The sequence below is a fragment of the Aethalodelphis obliquidens genome, unplaced genomic scaffold (genome assembly GCF_003676395.1).
Source record: "Aethalodelphis obliquidens isolate GAN/ISIS:26980383/991018 unplaced genomic scaffold, ASM367639v1 scaffold9, whole genome shotgun sequence".
NCBI lineage: Eukaryota > Metazoa > Chordata > Mammalia > Artiodactyla > Delphinidae > Aethalodelphis > Aethalodelphis obliquidens.
In genome coordinates, this window is record NW_020837953.1 from 31,479,853 (window position 1) to 31,501,418 (window position 21,566).

The window sequence follows — 21,566 nt, forward strand, 5'->3', positions numbered from 1 at the left end:
ATTGAATTTTCTTGCATCCTTTTCAAAGATAAATTGACCATAAATGTATGGGTTTATTTTGGGGTTCTCAGTTCTATTCCACTGATCTGGATGTCTGTTCTTAATGCCAGAATCACACAGTCTTGATTACTGCAGCTCTTTTGTAAGTTTTGAAATAAAAACAGTGTGAGTCCTTCAGTTTTGTTCCTTTTTCAATATTGTTTTGACTTTGCTGAGTTCCTTGCACTTCCATATGAATTTAGGCTCAACTTGTCAATTTCAGCCAAAAAAACCCAGCTGGGATTTTGATAGGGATTTTATTGAATCTGTAGATTAATTTAGGGAGTATTGCCATCTGAACAATATTAAGTCTTTCAGTCCATTAATATGGGATGTCTTTTCATTTATTTAGGTCTTTAAATTTTTTCTAGGTTTTGAAGTCTTAATATACAAGTCTTACACTTCTTTTATTAAATTTATTTCTAAATCTTCCTAAACTTATTTATTTTGATGCATTTGTAAGTGAAATTATTTCCTTAATTTCATTTTTGGATTGTTTATTGCTAGTGTGTAGAAATAAAATTGAATTTTGTATATTGATCTTGTATACTGCTACCTTACTTCTAACAGTTTTTTGGTGGATTCCTTAGCATTTTCTATTGATATAAGATCATGTCATCTGCAAATAGAGTTTTACTTCTTCATTTCCAATCTCATGCCTTTTATTTCTTTTTCTTACCTGATTGCCCTGGCTGGAACCTCCACTACAATACTGTACAGAAGTGATAAGAATGGATATTGTAGTCTTGTTCCTGACCTTAGGGGGAAGTCTTTGTCTCATTTTGATAGTACAGTAATACTGGTCTCATAGAATAAGTTCAGACTTGTTTGCCCTTATTTTTGAAGCAGATCCCAGACTTCATTTTATTTGTAAATATTTCAGCATACATCTCTAAAATACAAGTATTTCCCCTATTGAAACATGGTTATATTAACATTGTCACACCGCAGTATCTTTAAATATCCAGTCAGTTAAAACGTTTTAAGCAGGGGGTGGGTATGTGATATGATTTACATTTTTAAAAGATTAATCCAATTGCTGCAAAGAAAATGGATTATTTGGGGGCAGGAATTGACTAAGGTGAATAACAGAAGTCCAGGTAATGATGGAGACTTCAACTAGGTTGGTAGAAAAAGAAATGAAAAGAAGTAGATGTATTTAGTATGTATTTTGGAGGTAGAGCTGATAGGCTTGATGATGAATTGGATGTGTGGGTCAAGGAAGAAAACAAGGATTGAGCATGCCTTCCTTCTGGAAACTCTTCTCTTAGCTTTTATGACAAGGCATTGTTCTGATTCTCCTACATTTCTTGATGCTTCTTTCTTTGTCAGTCTCCAAGTTGTCCTCTGTCCTTGCCTCTCTGTTTATGCTTTTGTGTTAGGAGGTCATCTCCTCTCTCATGTCTCTGACTACAGCCTTCATGTATCAATAGTAACTCCCAAATCTGTATTTCTACCTCTGAACCTCAGTCCTAGAGGTCCTATTGAATCCCTCCACTTGGGTATCCCTTCTGCACCTTCAGCTTTTCATGGATTGTTTGCTTTTGGGAACCAGTGGTCAGATTGGTGCAGCTTGTTTCCTTCTTGCTTGGGAGACATGTTTATAGGTTTTAAGGATGGATTTTGTACAGATTTTAACGATGGAACCTTTGCTTTTCTGAGAAAGATGCTTAGCACACCTGGACAGCATTTTCCTTCAGCACCTTGACCTCCTCATAAGTTAAAACGGGAAGGCTGAGCTTTTCTTCTGCCTGTCCACCCCCCGCTGCACCCAGTCCCCTGACTTGCTGCCTTTTATCCTGACTCACATATTTCTATTTACTTATTCACTCAGTCATTTATTCAGCACATTTCAGGGCTAGTATAGGTCTGCCAACATACCAAACATTGGCTCTGCTGTTTTCCCACTTCATTCAGATGTAAGTCCTTAGTTGCTGTTGACTTCCCTGAACTCCCGATCTCTTTTCATGCCAACACACTCTCAGGTCCCTCCCTGTCTTTTTCTCCCACTAGGTCAGTTTTGGTCCTTTGTTACCAGTTGCCTTGACTGCTGCTTCTTATTCCAGTCTCCCCCCACCCAGCTCCATTCTTTTCTCTGCTTAAGTGAGATGTATAGCATCTTCCTAAATATTCTGTAATCTATAACTCCACTTGTGTGACTCCTAGCACTTACCGACTGAAGTACAAACTCAACCTGATATTTAATATTCTGTGATCTGGCCCTACTTGTCTTTCCAGCCTTGCTTCCTACTACTTTTGCAATAACGTACTCATCTTCATTCCCCAGAAATGCCTCATTATTTTCTGCTTACGTACCTCTGCTCACACTGTCCACCTTAGACATAATACTCCTTGTCTTTACATGTCCAAATCCTGCCTATATTTATTTATTTATTTATTTATTTATTTATTTATTGTCTGCACTGGGTCTTTGTTACTGTACGCAGGCTTTCTCTGTAGTTGCGGTGAGCAGGGGCTACTCTTCACTGTGGTGCACGGGCTTCTCATTGTGGTGGCTTCTCTTGTTGTGGAGCATGGGCTCCAGGCGCGCGGGCTTCAGTAGCTGTGGCTCGCAGGCTCTAGAGTGCAGACTCAGTAGCTGTGGCGCACGGGCTTAGTTGCTCTGTGGCATGTGAGATCTTCCAGGACCAGGGATCGAACCCGTGTCCCTTGCATTGGCAGGTGGATTCTTAACCACTGCGCTACCAGGGAAGTCCCTCCTGCCTATTTTTTTTTTTTTTTTTTTTTTTTTTGCGGTATGCAGGCCTCTCACTGTTGTGGCCTCTCCTGTTGCGGAGCATAGGCTCCAGACGCGCAGGCTCAGCGGCCATGGCTCACAGGCCCAGCCGCTCCACGGCATGTGGGATCTTCCCGGACTAGGGCACGAACCCGTGTCCCCTGCATCGGCAGGCGGACTCTCAACCACTGTGCCACCAGGGAAGCCCTCTCCTGCCTATTTTTAACATCCAGTTATATGACACTCCTCTACGATGCCTTTCGTGATTTACTTAACCAGGAGTAAACCATAACTTCATCACTTTTACTTTGTTTTATATTTATGTTCTTTTCTTGTCTCTCCTGTATTAGGAAACTCTTTAAACAGAAACTGTTTCTTGTATCTGTATACATCTTCTACAATGCTATGGCCTTTGCACTTGGTGGTTACTCAATAAATGTTTGCTGAGTGAGGTAATATTGCAAGTAATGTTCCTGGAGGCAGAAAACTAGATTGAATGACTTTTTGAGGTACTTGCCAACCCCATCATTTATTTTCATAGATTTTTGTAGATTCGAGAGCAAGAAGTGTCCTTATAGGTAAAATTTTCTCTCATTAAAAAAAAGTATGGGGGGGCTTCCCTGGTGGTGCAGTGGTTGAGAGTCCGCCTGCCGATGCAGGGGACATGGGTTCGTGCCCCGGTCAAGGAAGATCCCACATGCCGCGGAGCGGCTGGGCCCGTGAGCCATGGCCGCTGAGCCTGCGCGTCCAGAGCCTGTGCCCTGCAATGGGAGAGGCCACAACAGTGAGAGGCCTGTGTACTGCAAAAAAAAAAAAAAAGTATGGGGGCTTCCCTGGTGGCGCAGTGGTTAAGAATCTGCCTGCCAATGCAGGGAACACGGGTTTGAGCCCTGGCCCAGGAAGATCCCACATGCTGTGGAGCAGCTAAGCCTGTGAGCCACAACTACTGAGCCCACGTGCCACAACTATTGAAGCCTGCATGCCTAGAGCCCGTGCTCCGCAACAAGAGAAGCCACTGCAATGAGAAGCCCGTGCACCACAACGAAGAGTAGCCCCCGCTTGCCGCAACTAGAGAAAGCCCGTGCACAGCAACGAAGACCCAACGCAGCCAAAAATAAATAAATAATTTTTTTTAAAGTATGTATAGAAAATTTCAAACATATACAGATGTAGAGAAGATGATATAATGAACCGCTACATGCCCATCACTCAACTTCAACAGTTATCACCTCATGGTCAATTTTGTTCATCTGTACTAATATTACCTACTGTCTCATCCTCACAAGATTCTTTTGAAAGAAATCCCAGACACCATGTTATTTAAATTGTAAATAATTTCACTATGTAGCTATAAAAGATACTCTTTAAAAAAGAAAAATAACACAGTACACAGTAACATCATTGGATAGCCAGTTAATGTTCGTATTTCCAGTTGCTTTCTCTTTTCCCTCTTCCCTTCATCTGTGCCTTCCTTTCTCTCTAAACATTTGCTTTATTCGAATCAGGTTCCAAAAACTATCCATACATTGATTTGATTTATATGGCTCTTAAATCTCTTTTAATTTTTGCGTTCTGTGGCTCTTAAGTTTCTTTTAATCTTTCGGTTCTCTTGCCTTTTTTCCTTTATATTTTTGTTGTTGTTGAAGAAAGCAAGTTTTCCCATTCTAGATTTTGCTAATTGAATTTCTATGATTTATTTGTTTCTCTGTCCCTTGCATTCCCTGTAAACTGGTTGTTAGATCTAGAGCAGCATTGTCTAATAGAAATATTCAAGCCTCAAATGAAATTTAAATTTTCTGGTAGGCACATTAAAAAGGTAAGAAGAAACAGGTGAAATTTGTTTTAATAATATTTAAAATTAACCTGATAGTTGCAAGTTACTATCATTTCACCACGTAATGAATATAAAAAATATTGAGATGTTTTACATACTAAATCTTTGTGATTCAGTGTGTTTTACACTTAAAGCACATATCAATTCATATGAGCCAGACACATTTCTAAGTGCTTGATAGCTGCATGTGTGTAGTGGCCGCCTGTTGGTCAGCACAACTCTAGAGGCTTGACCTAAATCAGGTTCCTGCTTTGGCAATATAATGCTTCATAAGTGTTGTTGTATTCTATCAGGAGGCCTATAATGTCCAGATGTCTCTTTTTGTGTTGTAAGTGGTCATGGATAATGATTACCTAGCTGTTTGCAAAATGGTGATATTCTAGTGCTATCATTCTTTCTTCATTTATGAGCTGGAATACTTCAAAGAAGAAAAACTTTCCCTAATCAACTCTTTAGTTACTCTGAAGTTTTTGATTTGTACAGGAAAGGCAGGATAAATACTTGATTCTTTATCTTTAGTCCTTTACTTGCAAGTTTTCAAAATGGTAAGTTGGTTCCCTGATATGCTCCAAAGGGAATCAGTGAGTTGTTAGGTTTTTTTAAAAGTATCATTATGAATTTATGGGTATTAACATATTTAACATGTTTTAATCTATTGTAGTTATTCTTTTTTTTAAAAATAGATTTATTTATTTTGTTTATTTATTTTTGGCTGTGTTGGGTCTTCGTTGCTGCGCACAGGCTTTCTCTAGTTGCAGCGAGTGGGGGCTATTCTTTGTTGCAGTGCGCGGGCTTCTCATTGTGGTGGCTTCTCTTTTTGCTGTGCGCGGGCTCTAGGTGCATGGGCTTCAGTAGTTGCAGCGTGCAGTCTCAGTAGTTGTGGCACACGGGCCCTAGAGCACACGGGCTTCAGTAGTTGTGGCACATGGGCTCAGTAGTTGTGGCACACGGGCTTAGTAGTTGTGGCGCACAGGCTTAGTTCCTCCGTGGCATGTGGGATCTTCCCAGACCAGGTCTCGAACCCGTGTCCCCTGCATTGGCAGGCGGATTCTTAATCACTGTGCCACCAGGGAAGCCCTATTGTAGTTATTCTTACTGATGTTCAATTTGTTCCATCTTGGACCAATGGGAGCCTCTTCAAGTTGGCTCCTGATTTCTTTTGACATAACTGCAGTAGTCTTTGATAGTGTTCCTTGGTTTCTAGTTATGATAAGATGTTCCAGACTCATCTTGTACATTTCCTGCCCTTTAGTCAAGGAGCTCTGGATGCTTTTAGTGAGATATGGTATTTAAAGACCACATTTGTTGCCTAGGAAACTGAAGGCTGGAGAAGTAGAGCGATTTAACCAAGGTCACACAGATTTAGCAGCATCATCTGACCTAGAACCTGAGGCTTGTGGCTCTTAACTCTATGCCATTGCCATTTTGTCTTGCTTCCTCTACCTAATTTCTGTGACAGGAGTTTTAACTGCATTTGAGCTTCTACTCTAGGCCATCAGGGGAAGATAGGTTTTGTGGGTCATCATCGGAGGTACAATCAGACCTCATTAATTTGGGCTAATTGAGGTAAATCCTAGTGAGAGTGTTGTGTTTTGTTTTTCTCTAGGTGCGACTGTTACTTTGAGTCATAACTGAAACTAGGCTATTACTGTTACCAGGTTTTTTTGTTTGGTAGAGGTCCCTGTATCTGGTTTAATGAATAGCTGAGAATGATGTGCAATTTAACTTTAATTGTATGTAAATTAGACTCCTGAAATGCTTAAAAACAGCTCATTAAACATTTCTCCCTGCAATCTTATTTACACTGGTTTCTTAGCCAGGCTTTTCTTTATTAGAGTACAGAGGTAAACTTTAGCTCAGGTCTGAATTTGTCTCAAGTTTTCAAATGGGTGTGGAGTCTATGTTAATAAAGTGTTGCCATAAAGTTCAGAGAATTTTGGGAAGAATATTTGAGAAAGTGCAGAGGAAGAGCATCTGAAAGTCAGACATCTGGCATTTTCAGCCAACCAGAATGCAACTTCTTGTGTTTGAAAGTAAGCTGAAAGTACTTTTAAAAGTCAAAAAAAGCTTTCAGAAAGCTCGTTCACTATCTAAAAAGTCGTATCATCCTAGGACTTCACTCAGAGACAACTGTATATTGAGGGACAGAGGATCTAGGTGTGCTAGGGCTATCTAGTGTTGCCTGTTGGCTCTGTGGCCCAGAGTAAGTCACTTGACCTATCTGAGCCTTAATTTATTCATCTATAATGAGGTAATTAAAATTGGGAGTAGTAATACATGTTCTTTTTACCTCACAGACTTCTTGTGAAATTCAAATCAGCTAATTAATCAAATGACATAGTGGATATTTATTGAATTAATGAGAGATGACATGAAAGTGCTTTTTAAACTAAAAGCCTTGTTTGACTGTAAACATTATTAGAATAATATAGATTAGATGTACTAATACATACTAATGATCAAAAGCATGACAGCAGAAGGAAGAGATTCAAGATGTCTGTCCAGACTTTATAGCTGTTTTACTACAGAGGCATATAGCACCTCATACCTTAGGAGCCTTTGACAGCATCATGGTTTTATAGCATAGTACCACTGCTGATGTGAAGACCCTGAGTTATTAAGAAAAGGTTAAATTATATTTAACATATTCTGTTTAAGAAATAATGGATAAGCACAACATATTTTACAGAGGTTTTCATTAAAATGGCTTTAAGGAGTATAGTGTCTAAAGAGTTATTTCCATTATCTGACAATTCTACCTTGTATGGAGTCTATCACTCCCTAAAAGCAGCTAACACCTGCACTAAATGCCAAAAATTGTTCTAAATTCTTTATATTTACTCCTTTATTTCTCCCAATAATCCCATGAGGGAGAGATTAAGAAACGTGCCCACAATTCTGGATTAGGATCCTGGGTTGACGAAAAAAATTCCTATACAGAGCATTATTGGGACAATTGGTAGAATTTAGATATGGACTTTATGTTACATAATAATATTGTATTGTTGTTAAATTTCCTAATGTGATAATTGGACTGTAGTATGTTCTTAGGAGTTGTTCTCTGTAGTATTTAGACATAGAGGCACCATGTCTACAACCTATTATCAAAATGGTTAAAAAATTAGTAATGAAATTGTGTGTGGGGGAGATGAAAGTAAATATGGCAAAATGTTCATAATTGCTGAACCTAGGTGAAGGACATAAAGGAGTCCTTTGTACTATTGCAACTTTTCTCCAAGTTTGAAATTATTTCAAAGTAAAAAGTAAAACAGCAAAAAATTTTTTGTCACACAGCTAGAGTTTATATAGGAGGGTTGAGAGATGAACTCCGGCCATTTGGTTCCAGAATCCATGTTCTTAGTCATTCTGCTATTCTGCTGTTATATTCATGGTGCTAGATAAATGAGATAAATCTGTACTGAATTTTAAATAATTGGACTATGACTGGAGCCTGAACATTGAGCTGTTTCAGCAGCTCTGCCTCCTGGTTCTTCAAGGAAAGGGTGACCATATAATTTATTGTGTAAACTAATTCACTTAAAAAAATCTTTTTTAAGTGAAGTATAGTTGATTTACAGTGTTATATTAGTTTCAGGTGTACAACATAGTGGTTTGCTATTTTTTAAAACAGTTCACTTTTAAGAGTAAGGGGGAACACTATTAATAATTTCTCTGGGACAGTTGATGGAAATCAAGACGATGGACACCCTAAAAGGACACCTGTTGGCAGAGTTTAGTTTTAACAAATGTGACAAAACATGATAATTGCTTCATTTTAATTAAATTTTGTTTACCATGGATTCTTGTTTACACAGCGTCCACACTTTTTTCTCCTGCCAGTAAACCTCAGGCCTTCACCTGATGCATTTTCATTTTTTCTTCTCTAGATTTTGCTAATTCTTTTGCTTCCTTCCAGACCACTTGGGAAATATTCTTTGTCAAATTCCGTTTCCTCCAAGTCTGAAAAATGCCAACAAAAATTTCTGTAACACTTGTCCAGTTTTTTAAAATACTGGCATTTAAAACCAGAAATGCCCAAATATCTTTTTTTTTTTTTTTTTGGCCGCATGCTGTGCAGCTTGTGGGATCTTAGTTCCCCCATCAGGGATTGAACCTGGGCCCTCTGCAGTGAGAGCGCAGAGTCCTAACCACTGGACCGCCAAGGAATTCCTCCAAACATCTTTATTAACGTGATTTCTAAAAGGAAAAGTAGTAGTAAAATGCGTCTGTATTATGAGATAGGTAGAGAAGTATTACTACTGTCAACTTCCCATAGATATTTGGGAAATCCTTACTGTGTGGTACTGGAGGCTGTGATAATGCCTGTTAAAAAGGATTATACCAATCTAGAATCAAAGGTGTATGTATTGCCTCACTGATCTGTTGCCCAGGTAGTGTCCATTGCCTTTCTTCTGATTGTACTTATTTGCAGTAACAGTCTCCTGGACTGTGTCCAATTAAAGATGTTGACCTTCACTAATAGAGGACTAGTATTTTTTGGTCAGTCTCTAAAGAAGCTTTCAAAATTATTCCAATACAGTCTCTGGATTTTTAAAGCTCAAACTACCTCTTTGCTTCTCCTTTCTCATATAGAATGCATTTAACCAAGTGCACATCCACTAGGGCAGGAGAGGGTGGGACAGGGCAGGGACTGTGACATGTAAATCAGATAGTTTTCCTTCCAGTTACCTACTATGTTATAAGGTTTGAGGGAGGAGTGGATAAAACTGATGACTAACATAACTTTTTTTTTTTTTTTTTTTTACGGTAGGCGGGCCCCTCACTGTTGTGGCCTCTCCCGTTGCGGAGCACAGGCTCCGGACACGCAGGCTCAGCGGCCATGGCTTACGGGCCTAGCCGCTCCGCGGCATGTGGGATTTTCCCGGTCGGTCCGGGGCACGAACCCGTGTCCCCTGCATCGGCAGGCGGACTCTCAACCACTGCACCACCAGGGAAGCCCTAGCATAACTTTTTTTTTAAACCACTAAGATGACTTTTTTTCCCTTAAATCATGAAATGTGCTTTTATAGTAGCAATAGTCTTAATAATAATTATATTTTTGTTTTTTAAAATAATGTGTATTTTGTAGTTCAAAGCTGTTAAATTTCTTATTCCTGCTGTTTTTTTTTCTTTAAATTCAAGGAATTGCTATATTTAAATGGATTGTTTTTTTAAAAATAAATTTATTTTTGGCTGCGTTGGGTCTTCATTGCTGTGCGTGGACTTTCTCTGGTTGCGGCTAGCGGGGGCTACTCTTCGTTGCGGTGTGCGGGCTTCTCACTGCGGTGGCTTCTCTTGTTGCAGAGCACAGGCTCTAGGCTTGCGGGCTTCAGTAATTGCAGCATGCAGGCTCAGTAGTTGTGGCTCGCGGGCTCTAGAGCGCAGGCTCAGTAGTTGTGGCACACGGGCTTAGTTGGTCCACGGCATGTAGGATCTTTCCGGACCAGGGATCAAACCCGTGTCCCCTGCATTGGCAGATTCTTAACCACTGCACCATCAGGGAAGTCCTTGTATTTTTTTATTTGATATAGGAAATTAAGAAATACTTCTAGAACACATTATGTACAAAAGACTATGATAGACGTGATCCCTGTCCCAAAGAAGCCTATATTCTAGGAACACAGAGATACATGAACATGTCGCAATATTGTGAAATCTCAGACCTTTGTTTTGGATCCTTATGTCTGCCCTTATTCTATCTAGCCTTCTAGCCATCTTTTCCTAATAACAATTTTTGCTAATCAATTTAAAGAATACTATGCCAGTTTATTTTAAAATTAGATAAAATGGACAAACTTCCAGCAAAAGGAAACAAGATGACTCAAGAAAAAATTGAAAACCTTTAACTATTAAATAAATTGAATTTATAGTTAAACAACTTTTCCCACAGAGAACACCAGGCCCAAATAATTTCCAGATGAATTTCAAGATACAGCCTAAGGTTTTAGATTCAGTTATAAATCCCACTTTTTCATGCTATTGTCCCCCATTAAGAAGGTGACTGTATGGTTTACATTTTCACTTCCTGGCCTTCCTGACATGGATCTCTATTAAGGGGAGTGGATTGTTACAATTTATTCTTCATTAGCTCTCACTCCTTTTCTCCTACCTTGCCTTTTCTCTGATTTTTTTCTTCATAGTCAGCAAGAGTCAGAAAGGACCTTTTCATTGTTTAGAGATTTTTTCTTTTCTTTTCTTTTTTTTTTTAAAGAATTACTTTATTTACTTATTTGGCCGCGCTGTACAGCTTGCGGGATCTTAGTTCCCAGACCAGGGATTGAACCTGGGCCCTCAGCAGTGAGAGCTTGGAGTCCTAACCACTGGACCACCAAGGAATTCCCTAGAGATTTTTTCTGAGCAGATTCTGTTCATCCTTCTGTCCACTTATCCAGTATTTTATGAAGAATTGATGGGTGACCGAGTGCTGCTCAGCACCTCAGGATTTAAGAGATAGTACCTTCCTTCAAAGAGTTCACAGTCTACCCCTGTTACAACTGTCATATGGGATCGATGTCATAATAGAGGAATAATAGAGTGCTACTGAAGCAGTGGAGAGCTTGATTAATTCTTTCTGGGGAACAGGGTCAGGATGGTTTCATGGAAGCAATTACATTTGAACTGGGCAGGGAAGGATTAATAAATTTCAAGAAGCAGGGGAAAAAAAAAACTGAAAAAAAGGTATTCCAAGAAGCAGGAAATATCTTGACTGAAATCACAGGCATGAGAGTACAATAGTGGATGCAGTGTAGAGCATTGTAAAGGTGTGACCAGAAAGGAGGCTGAAGAAGTATGTTGATGTCAGATAATCAGAGGCCTTAAGTACCACAATATTTGCCCCTCTCTGATTTTTCTGTCTCAGTCTAGTCCTTCTAAAATCTCTAACTCATCTTCAATTCTCAGATGAAAAATTTCAGGTTTGCCTGCGTGTCAGGTGTCACTGTGGCTGAGATTCGGTCATACTGTTTTAGCTTAGTGCTAAGAGAGACCAGTCTTCATCTTGTTCATTGTTGGGAGGCAGCATTCTGGATGACCTCCAGCCATTCTAGGCTTTCAGAGGTTTCTGAAAAATAAAAAGTAGCTCCTTTCTACAAAAAGCATTGGGGATGTTCAGCCTCATTAGCAGGGAAATGCACATTAAAACTACAGTGATGTACTGTTTTGTGTCTATCAGGTGGGCAAAAATTAAAGTGTGACAAAAAATGTCAGCTAGGATATGAAGCAACCGGAACCCAGCAAACAGTAGTGTAAATGGGTACAACTGTTTTGCAAAATGATTTGGTGTTGTTATCTCATGATTGAAGACGTGCATACCCTCTGACCTAGCAATTCCACTCCCAGATATCTACCCTAAAGAACTCTTGAACATGTGCAGTGGGAGACAAGTACAAAAAAGTCCATAGCAACACTGTTGGCATTAGCAAAAACAAACAAAAAATCCAACCTAGGAAAAAATCCCAGTATCCATCAACTCTAGATCGGATAAATAAATCACAGTGTGGCCATACAGTAGAGCACTACGTAACCGTGGAAATGAGTAAATTGCAACTATAGCAAAATGAATGAATCTCAACAAATTGTAGAGTGAAAAGTTGCAGAATATACATTATGATTAGATCCCTATAAAGAAACATGTGAGACTAAAAATATAATGTTTAGAGATAAGATGTGATAAAGTTGTCACTATTTGGGGTAGTGTTATCTCATGGTGATGGAGGGAGATGGGTTTGGGGAGGGACATGCAGGGGACTTTAAAGCTAATAGTAATATTTTATATCTATAAATTTTAAAACATTAAGAAAAGTTTGGTGATACCTGCTCTAGTCTAGTGTTCCCCCAGTTCTGCTTTCACACACAGACACATTTTTCAGAATGTAAAAACTGAGATTAAGTAATTTAATTGTTCAAAAGAGAAAGCTTATCAGTGACAACCTGGTCTCAAACTCAGTATAGAGCAATTTCTATCATCTTATGTTGCAACTTTCCCATTGTAGATTCTATCGATCAATTAGAAGTGCTGCCACTTGGATTACTGCCTCAGTCTTTCTCCCCTTCATGTAATACATTCTCCACATTGCTGCCAGAGAGAGCTTTCTAAATGCAAATCCGATCATGTCACTCTCTGGCCTCAATCTTAAATAGTTCCCAGTAGCCTTCAGCACACTCCAAGTGCTATAGTGCAGCATACAAGGCTCTCTGTGCCTGGGCTTCTGTCTGCCTTATTAGCCTCACCACTCGTGACTTCCTGCACTTCAGCCACACCAGGCTATTTGCTGTTCCTGGAACGCTGTTTGCCTCTGCACACATTGCTCCCTCCACCTGAAACTTAACTAACCCTTTTTGTCTTTTAAAACACTTTTTTTTTTTTTTTTTTAATTAATTTGGCCACACTGAGTCTTAGTTGAGGCACACGGGGTCTTAGTTGCCGCGTGCGGGATCTTCGTTGTGGCATGCGTGATCTTTTTGTCGCGGCATACAAACTCTTAGTTGCGGCATGTGGGATCTAGTTCCCTGACCAGGGATCGACCCCGGGCCCCCTGCATTGGGAGCGTGGAAGCTTAGCCACTGGACCACCGGGGAGGTCCCTAAGACACTCTTTCTTAATGACCCCCTCCACCCCTGATCTGAGCTGGATGCCTCCATAACACCTTGAATTTAACATTTGTGGCCACATTTATCACTGAGTATTATTGTTCCCTTTTTTAATTTGTCTCCTTCAGTAGCTTTCGAGCTTCGTGAAGATAGGGGCAGTGTTGAATTCTATCCCCAGTGTGTGGCACAGTGTCTGGTATGTCAGGTTCGTTGAATGAATGAATGAATGAACGAACAAACGAATAATTGGATATCACTTTATACGAATGCCACGTGTAGTTTGAAGTTGTCATTTGTTTGACAAATTCTCACCAGTTCTATCTGTATTTATAAGTGCAAGAAGGAAAGGAAAGAAGGGAAAGAAAGAAAGTCAGGCAGGCTGGTGAGTGAGTAGATGAGATGGGGAAGAAGTATTGAGGGGAGGGAAGCTAGGAAAGGTTCAGAGGCTTATTAACATTTTAGGCCAAGTGCCTGGAGATTTTAATAACAGCCTGGATTTCTTTCAAGCTGAGGACATGTGCTGATATTCATGACTTACCCTATTCTAACCTTCCTTAGCCTTTTTGAAAATTTATCTTCTTTGGCTGATAACTCTATCATTCATCTCTCTTTACATTAGGAAGTAAGAGCTTTGAGGTGCATGAATAGAAGGGAGGTGGCAGATTGCTCATGTTGGTCAGGGTGGCCTTGCGCTTTTTTTGTACTAGATTAGACCCCTGATATTTTCTAGGGCTTGGAGAGTGTATGTAGCTCCTGTCTTGTGATCTGGTGAGCTACCAGGAATCCTAGTCTAAAACAGAGTTTAAACTTGGACTGTTCAGATTGGGTTCTCTTCCTTCAGGAAGCAGTGCTATAAGACTGGAGGTCCAGACATTCTCCCCATCCTCACCTTCGTGAGGGCCAAAGCACAGGAGCCACTACCTGTAGCTTTATTCGCTTGGTAAATACCTATTGAGCATTCTCTCTGTGCCTAGTATGGTGGTAGGCACTAGGATTATAGATAACTGATCACCAGCCTCAAAGAATCCAGTCTTGTGGGAGAGCAGTAAGAAAATCAGTCATTTTAAAGCAGTGTGATGGGATGGGCATGCACAGGACGTTATGGAAGTTTAAAGAGTGTGTGGGGGAGGGGCACCAAGCTCCTTTGGGGCAAGGCATGTCAAGAGATGTTTCACTTGAGCTCAGCTTTGGAAGACCCTAGAAGTTGGGGGTTGTGGTAGGTGGTTAGACTTGAGCAAAAGTATGGAGGCAAGAGAGAATGTGATTCAATGGGGAGCCATGGGAAGGTCCCTGGGACTTCAGGGAAGGGTATGTATATATGAAGATGTGACAGGAGATGAGACTGGAGCCAAAGAAAGGGACCATACTGTGAATGACCTTTTCTACTTTCCTAAATAAAAAGGGTTATCAGTAGAAGTGTTTTCATTCATCTAATGTTAGATGTTTACTGTTTCTCTTATTGTTGTCTCTTGAGCAACTGAGTTTTATCTAATGTTTTATTTCTTTGGTTTGTTCTTTTTATGATCCCTGAATTTGGAGCCCTCTTTCCTTTTATTCTTTAGGTTAACTCCGCTTTAGTACTATCTAGTCAAACCCCATACTCAGGCATTGTGGAGAGGATGATGCATTGCTTTTAAGGCAGCTTGGAAGGAGGAGGATTTAAATGACCTTCAAAGACTAATGTCAGACCCTCACGTCAATGTCACTGCAATTCATGCATGCATGGAGAGTGGGAAAGGGAACTTAATTATGGAGGAGGGGAATCGTAACCCGGCTTGAATGGGTAGTTGAAAGTCCTGCATCCGCCCCTTAGCCTCAAAAAAGGACTTTCTTACATTTGCTGCCAAAGAGGTCATAGGCAGAGTCCACATAAATACCATCCTCCCTCTGGGGTATGTGAGCCTGTCTTATTCTTTTGCTTTCACAGGTGCAGAATAGGTTCAGCAAATAGTATTCTGATCTCCATTGAACAGAATTTGGCATCTTATTGTTCTTTTCCAGAAAATCAATCCCTTTAAAGCATGGAACATGGCAATTTTAGGTCAGCAGGCATTTAAAAACACCTTTTAACTTTTAAGGGCTGGCCTAATAAGATATATTTTGTACAAAAATACCAGTGTTAACCAAGATGAGACTTGAATCATTTAAATCTTGAAAGGGGCTTAGTTTTAGCTGCTAGTACACTTTTTACCTGTGAAATTACTTCTTGTTGTCTTTTAATGGCACTGTCCTTCTGGAGTTCTGTGAGCATCATCAGATATCAGGCTCCATTCCTTCTGCTAACCCTTGGTAACTGTTCAAAATTCATTACAGTGTTTGGAATGAGGGAACCCACAGTGACCCATGTCACTATCCTTTTGGACCATAAAGTAGCCTTCCATAGTTAGCCTGGATGACAGCAGAAGCCAGCCTTATGTAGTCAGGATCTGCTTCAACGTGGCTACAGTATGAATGACCAAAGGAGTTAGTCATAGTTAGGCTTATCCATTTCATTAATTTGTTTTGAGAAGTCACATCAGTGAGGCAGAGCTGCACCTTTGGCTCATTAATACAGGGGTCTGAACAGAAAAATTTATTTCAGTGAAATCCTTGAGAGTTGCTGAAAACACATGATGCTTCTTTGTACTTTATTTTTTTCAGCCGCACCTCGTGGCTTGCAGGATCTTAGTTGCCCGACCAGGGATTGAACCCGTGCCCCCTGCATTGGAAGCTTGGATTCTTAACCACTGGACTGCCAGGGAAGTCCCTCTTTGTACTTTAACTATTTATTTATTTGTTCGTTTGTTTATGGCTGCTCTGGGTCTTTGTTGCTGCACATGGGCTTTCTCTAGTTGTGGCGAGTGGGGGCTACTCTTCGTTGAGGTTCGCGGGCTTCTCATTGCGGTGGCTTCTCTTGTTGCAGAGCACGGGTTCTAGGTGCGCGTGCTCAGTAGTTGTGGCACTCGGGCTTAGTTGCTCCGCGGCATGTGGGATCTTCCCGGACCAGGGCTCGAACCCATGTCCCCTGCATTGGCAGGTGGATTCTTAACCACTGTGCCACCAGGGAAGTCCCCCTCTTTGTACTTTAAATAGAACTTTTCTACTTTGGAGGGAAAGTGCTGTACAAACATGGCCCCAGTTGTTACTGGTACAACATATATATTCATACAGTTCTTGCTATTTCTAAAGTTTGAAAAAAGTTCTGTGTTAACCTAAATACAATTTTAATTTTTCTAAACACATATTCATATCTTAAAACAAGACTCATTGATAGATTTTGGTAGGAGGTAGAAAAACAAAGCTCAGTCTTCTTAATTCCTCATCTGTGTGAGCCTTTTGCCTCTATTTTAATAGAAATTCTTCAGTGTAAAGACCATGGCAGATCCCCTTTTCAGAGCAGTTCATAGAGATTTAGGTACGCAATTTACTTACTCTTGGTCACCAAGAAAGAGTAAAAATGAAAGGACCAGATGGCTGCTAAGGGAAAATGTTGTAACATCAAACTTGAGGGGCTAGACCAGAGAGCAAGAGAAGAATGCTTGGGGGTAGTCTCAAGGAACTACAATTGCTAGTAACAGAATAGAAATTAGGTAGTGGAAAATGTAGGCTACTATACCAGAGAGATGCTCCTAACAAATTTTGGCTTGGAATTGTCTTTCTAAGTAAAGCTTTTGTGATTATTGGAATGCCACAGAATTCAGCTCTTGGCTTTTTGTCCCACGAAGGTATTAGAATTTAAAACAGACTCTTTGACATGATTTATGGCAGACAAGAAATACCAGTTCAGTTAGGGCAGGTGTTATTTAATTACCCTTCTCTCTGGGAGTGGGGCTTTTCCCACTAAAATTGTTTGTGGGTGAAATCACAACAAAGATCCATAAAGTACAGCTTTATATATATATTTAAAATAGACATCAGTGTCTTGAATTTTTCTAATGTCAAAGGTTAATTTAAAATATTAATGCTGAAAAGATTAAGATATTAAATCTAGGCAAGAATGCATGTACATATTGTAATTACTTCCTTTTTACAATTAAAGTAATTGGATTATATTTAATGAGCTATTTACATTTAATAATTAAAAAAAGACATCTTTTCAGTATTCCCCATATGCAGAAAGAGATTGAAGGGGGGAGACTCATTTCTGATATAATTATGTTTACTTGGGCTAAAAAGGAAAAACAATTGTGCTTTTTAGAAAAATGCTCAGAAGAATATTATTTTATTTTATTTTGGGGGGGATTTTTTTTTTATTCAAACAGAAAGACACAAAAATTATAATCATCCTCATCAGTTCACTCAGTCCCATGTAATTAATTTTTTTTCATCTTAAGAATATTATTTTAAAATATACATACAGTCATCACCCGTTACCTGCAGTTTCACTTTCCTTGATTTCAGTTACCCGAAGTCAACAGCAGTCCAAAATTATTAAATGGAAAATTACAGAAATAAACAATTCGTAAATTTTAAATTGCACACCATTCTGAGTAGCATAATGAAGTCTCACACCATCCTGCTCCATCTTGCCCTGGACATGAATCATCCCTTTGTCCAGCATATCCAGCTGTGTATGCTACCTGCCCGTTAGTCACTTAACAGCCATCTCGGTTATCAGATCAGTTGTTGAGGTGTCGCAGTGCTGTGTTCAGGTAATCCTTATTTTACCTAATAATGGCCCCAAAGCGCAAGAGTAGTGATACTGGCAATTCATATATGCCAAAGAGAGACCGTAAAGTGCTTCCTTTAAGTGAAAAGGTGAAAGTTCTCGACTTAGCAAGAAAAAAAATATCGTGTATTTATAGGGTTCAGTACTTTCAGTCATCCGTGGGGGGGGTCTTGGAACGTATCACCCTTGGAGAAAGGGGGACTACTGTATACAGTTTAGGAAATACCCATAGGAATGTGTTTTGTGGTTCATTGTAAAAGAAGATGAAAGATTAGGCACTTAAAAAAAAAAGTCCATGATGACAAGATTTCTTGAGCTCAACAGTGCACAGAGAATGAAGCTTAGTGACTTTCAGGGACCTCGTAGGTAAAAGTAACCCATCAGAAGTGACAGAATCCCAGATGCCTAGCTGTTTGAAAACAGAAGTTTGTTTGAAAAGCAGTAGCATCTGAACATGTTGTCTGAGGCTGGCACTTTAAATGAGCCAGTGTTTATGTTGTTTAAAATGAAAGATGTGAAGCCCCTGAGCAGCTGGCTAAAACTGGGTGTAGAGAGGGAGAAAGCAGTGTGTTATTCTCATTAACACCATTTCAGTTCTAGGGTAAATATGTCAGGAGGGCTTTCTTAGGTTAGCATGTAGTCTTTTTTTCGAGGGGGAAGAAACTGGTCTGTGGTTTGGTGGCACTTGTGTATGAAAATGAGAAATATGGGCATAGTCTTGGTTTGGGTGTTTTGTGAAGAGTCATTGTGGTGTCATGGACACAGATGGACCTGGGTTTAAAAGCTGACTGTGTGACTTTGATAAAGTTACAGAACTGCTCTTAGTTTTTAAATTCTCTCATCTGTAAAATCAGAATGCTACTACTTACCTTTCAGAAGTGTTTTAAAGGTTAGATTTGTTCAAGAAAATGTGAATGAATACCTGACACATTTTCGGCAGACACTACAGGATACAAAGAAGTTTTAAGAATCCAACCCTTGGCTCCCAATAGCTGCTGCTGTTACTACTGTTTCTGTTAGGTTTAAGGATATTTTGTTTTTCAGTTCCTATATTTAAAGAATTATACGCTCCCAAAATCTGTGCTACAATATAGAATGTAGTGACCTCCATAAAAGGTTCAGCATACTTTTTGGCACTTTCGGAGAGGGAGAAATGACTTCAGACAAGAAGAGTCAAGGAAGACTTCTTAGAAGTGGTGACATTTGCCTTGGGCCTTTAAGATGAAAGGATTAAAAAAATTTTTTTTTTAATTTTTAAGAAATGCCACAATCCAAATAATAGTACCTTTGAGACTATTTGCTTTCAAAGTACATAAAGTGAAAATACTGATTTGACTCTTGACTATGATTTGGAAGACTGATACCCTTTGTCTTAATCCTTAAAATTGGTATAATGTAAGCAGAGGCCATCCATTTCTTTCTCAGCACTTGTCTTCACACTCCCAGAGAACCTGTTTCAGAAGGTAAGAGGCCCACCTACTGCTTGGTTTCCACTAAGACCAAAGAAAAGAGAACCAATTAGGAGAGCCCCTTGTGTAATGCGCAGTGCTGTTTAATTTGACTTGTTCTCCTTAAATTATTTTATTAGCACTAGGAGGTAAGTCCAAACAAACTCAGCTTTTCCTTTGAATTAGCAATAATGAGAGCTGTCAGTTATTGAGTACCTACTGGGTGCTAGATACCTCTCTAGAAGACTTACGTATGTTATCTCATTTTATCCTTAGAACCATTCTGTGAGGTAGGTTTTATTTTCCCCATTTTACAGATGAGGCTTAGAGAGATTAACCAGCCCCAAATCATATATAACTAGTGGCTCAGGGAATCGTTGAGTCTCTCAACTGAACTTGCCTCTGGGTTCACCAAGCTGTATTGATTTTTGAATATGGTAAGCACCTGTATGAGTATTAACTTTAAAAAAGAAAAGAGAAATTGTCATTATTAATTATGATTATTCAGAAAATTAATTAAATATTTTGTTCAAGGGACTTCCTTGGTGGTCTAGTGGTTAAGGTTCCGCGCTAGCAATGCAGGGGGCCTGGGTTCAATCCCTGGTCAGGGAACTAGATCCCACATGCCGCAACTAAGACCCGGCGCAGCCAATTAAAAAAAAAAAAAAAAAAAAAAAAATGTTGGGCTTCCCTGGTGGCACAGTGGTTGAGAGTCCGCCTGCCGATGCAGGGGACGTGGGTTCGTGCCCCGGTCCGGGAGGATCCCGCATGCTGTGGAGCGGCTAGGCCCATGAGCCATGGCCGCTGAGCCTGTGCGTCCGGAGACTGTGCTTCGCAACGGGAGAGGCCACAGCAGTGAGAGGCCCGTGTACCGCAAAAAAAAAAAAAAAAAAAGTTATTCAAATATGTTATATGCGTATGATGATGATATCCTACCTACTTGCAGTGCTTTCTTATTTGTTTGATTTCAGGATACCTGTTATTCCTTTTAAAAGTACTCCATGGTATACACTTATTGAAGATAAATTGAATTAATCTGACTTTAAAAATTTTACAGTACATCTTTATGACTTGGAAGTACTTTTAAAAGTACTCCATGGTATACACTTATTGAAGATAAATTGAAATTAATCTGACTTTAAAAATTTTACAGTACATCTTTATGATTTGGGACCTTGCAAAACTAGAGTGGAAATCAATTCTGACTTAAACAGGAAGCTTGTGGCTTTAATCGCTGGGAGAAGGGAAATAAGGAGGTTGAGCCCCGTGATTACCCTTTCTGTCTAGATGTATATTCTAACCATGGAGCAAGGTGGGGGATCCCAAGCAGAGCACATTAGTCTTACTGAACTGAAGAGACAGAAATTGTAGTTCAAGGGAGGCTGAGGCAACTGGAAGCTGTGAGGTAGAGTTCTGGAAAAGAGGGAGCTATGCAGAAAACTGTTCTAGAAGTCTTCTCAGGGTCCTCTTGAGGCTTGGCGGATCACCCACATGCCTGGTGGGGTCAAGCTACAGGAGGTGGGGGAAAGAGGGACCAGGAAGTTATGAGCTAACTGGTTCTCAGTGCAGGGGTATGTTTGAATTCCTACTAGCCAGAGGAGAGAGCCCATGTGGCTCACTCTCCAGCAGAGATCCAGTAGACAGCCTCCAGTAGAGATCACAGAAGGGCCACATCTGTACTGGGGCTAAAAGATCCAATAGAGTAAAGGCTGCTCAAGACCCACCCTAACAAAGCTTAAAAACAAGCCTCAGACATACCAAATTGAACCGAAAGTCACTTCACTGCCTACAGGAACAAAGCCCAGCACTCTTGCAACCAAGACAACAATGCTAGTTACTCTACATTGTAAAATCACAATGTCAAACATCCAATCAATCAAAAGTTACTAGGAAAATGTGGCCCATAATTAGGAGAAAAATCAGTCAGTAGAAACACTAAGAAATGACAAAGGTGGGACTTCCCTGGTGGTCCAGTGGCTAAGAGTCCACGCTCCAAATGTAGGGAGCCCAGGTTCAATCCCTGGTTGAGAAACTAGATCCCACATGCATGCCACAACTAAGAGTCCACATGCTGCAACTACAGATCCTGCATGCCTCAACTAAACATGCCGCAGTGAAGATCCCACGTGCTGCAACTAAGACCTGGTGCAACCAAAATAAATAAATAAATAAATAAATATTTTTTTTAAAAAAGAAAAGAAATGACAGAGGTGATGGAATTACCAGACACAGGTATTAAAACAGCTGTTATATCTATGTTCAAGCATATAA

At 39.9% G+C, this 21,566-nt stretch overlaps 1 protein-coding gene across 3 annotated transcripts in view; it reads left to right on the forward strand.

The window, feature by feature from the left end:
• The window catches only part of WASF2 (WASP family member 2), a 71,230-nt gene that overhangs the window by 17,126 nt on the left and 32,538 nt on the right, over positions 1-21,566 (forward strand). The window contains exon 1 of one of the 3 annotated variants that reach the window (XM_027109521.1): positions 15,889-15,937. The exons of the other annotated variants lie outside the window; for them this stretch is intronic. The gene's annotated coding sequence lies outside the window, so the exon portion shown is untranslated. Of the gene's footprint in view, positions 1-15,888; positions 15,938-21,566 lie in introns of those variants that run through there. 3 annotated transcript variants of the gene reach the window in all.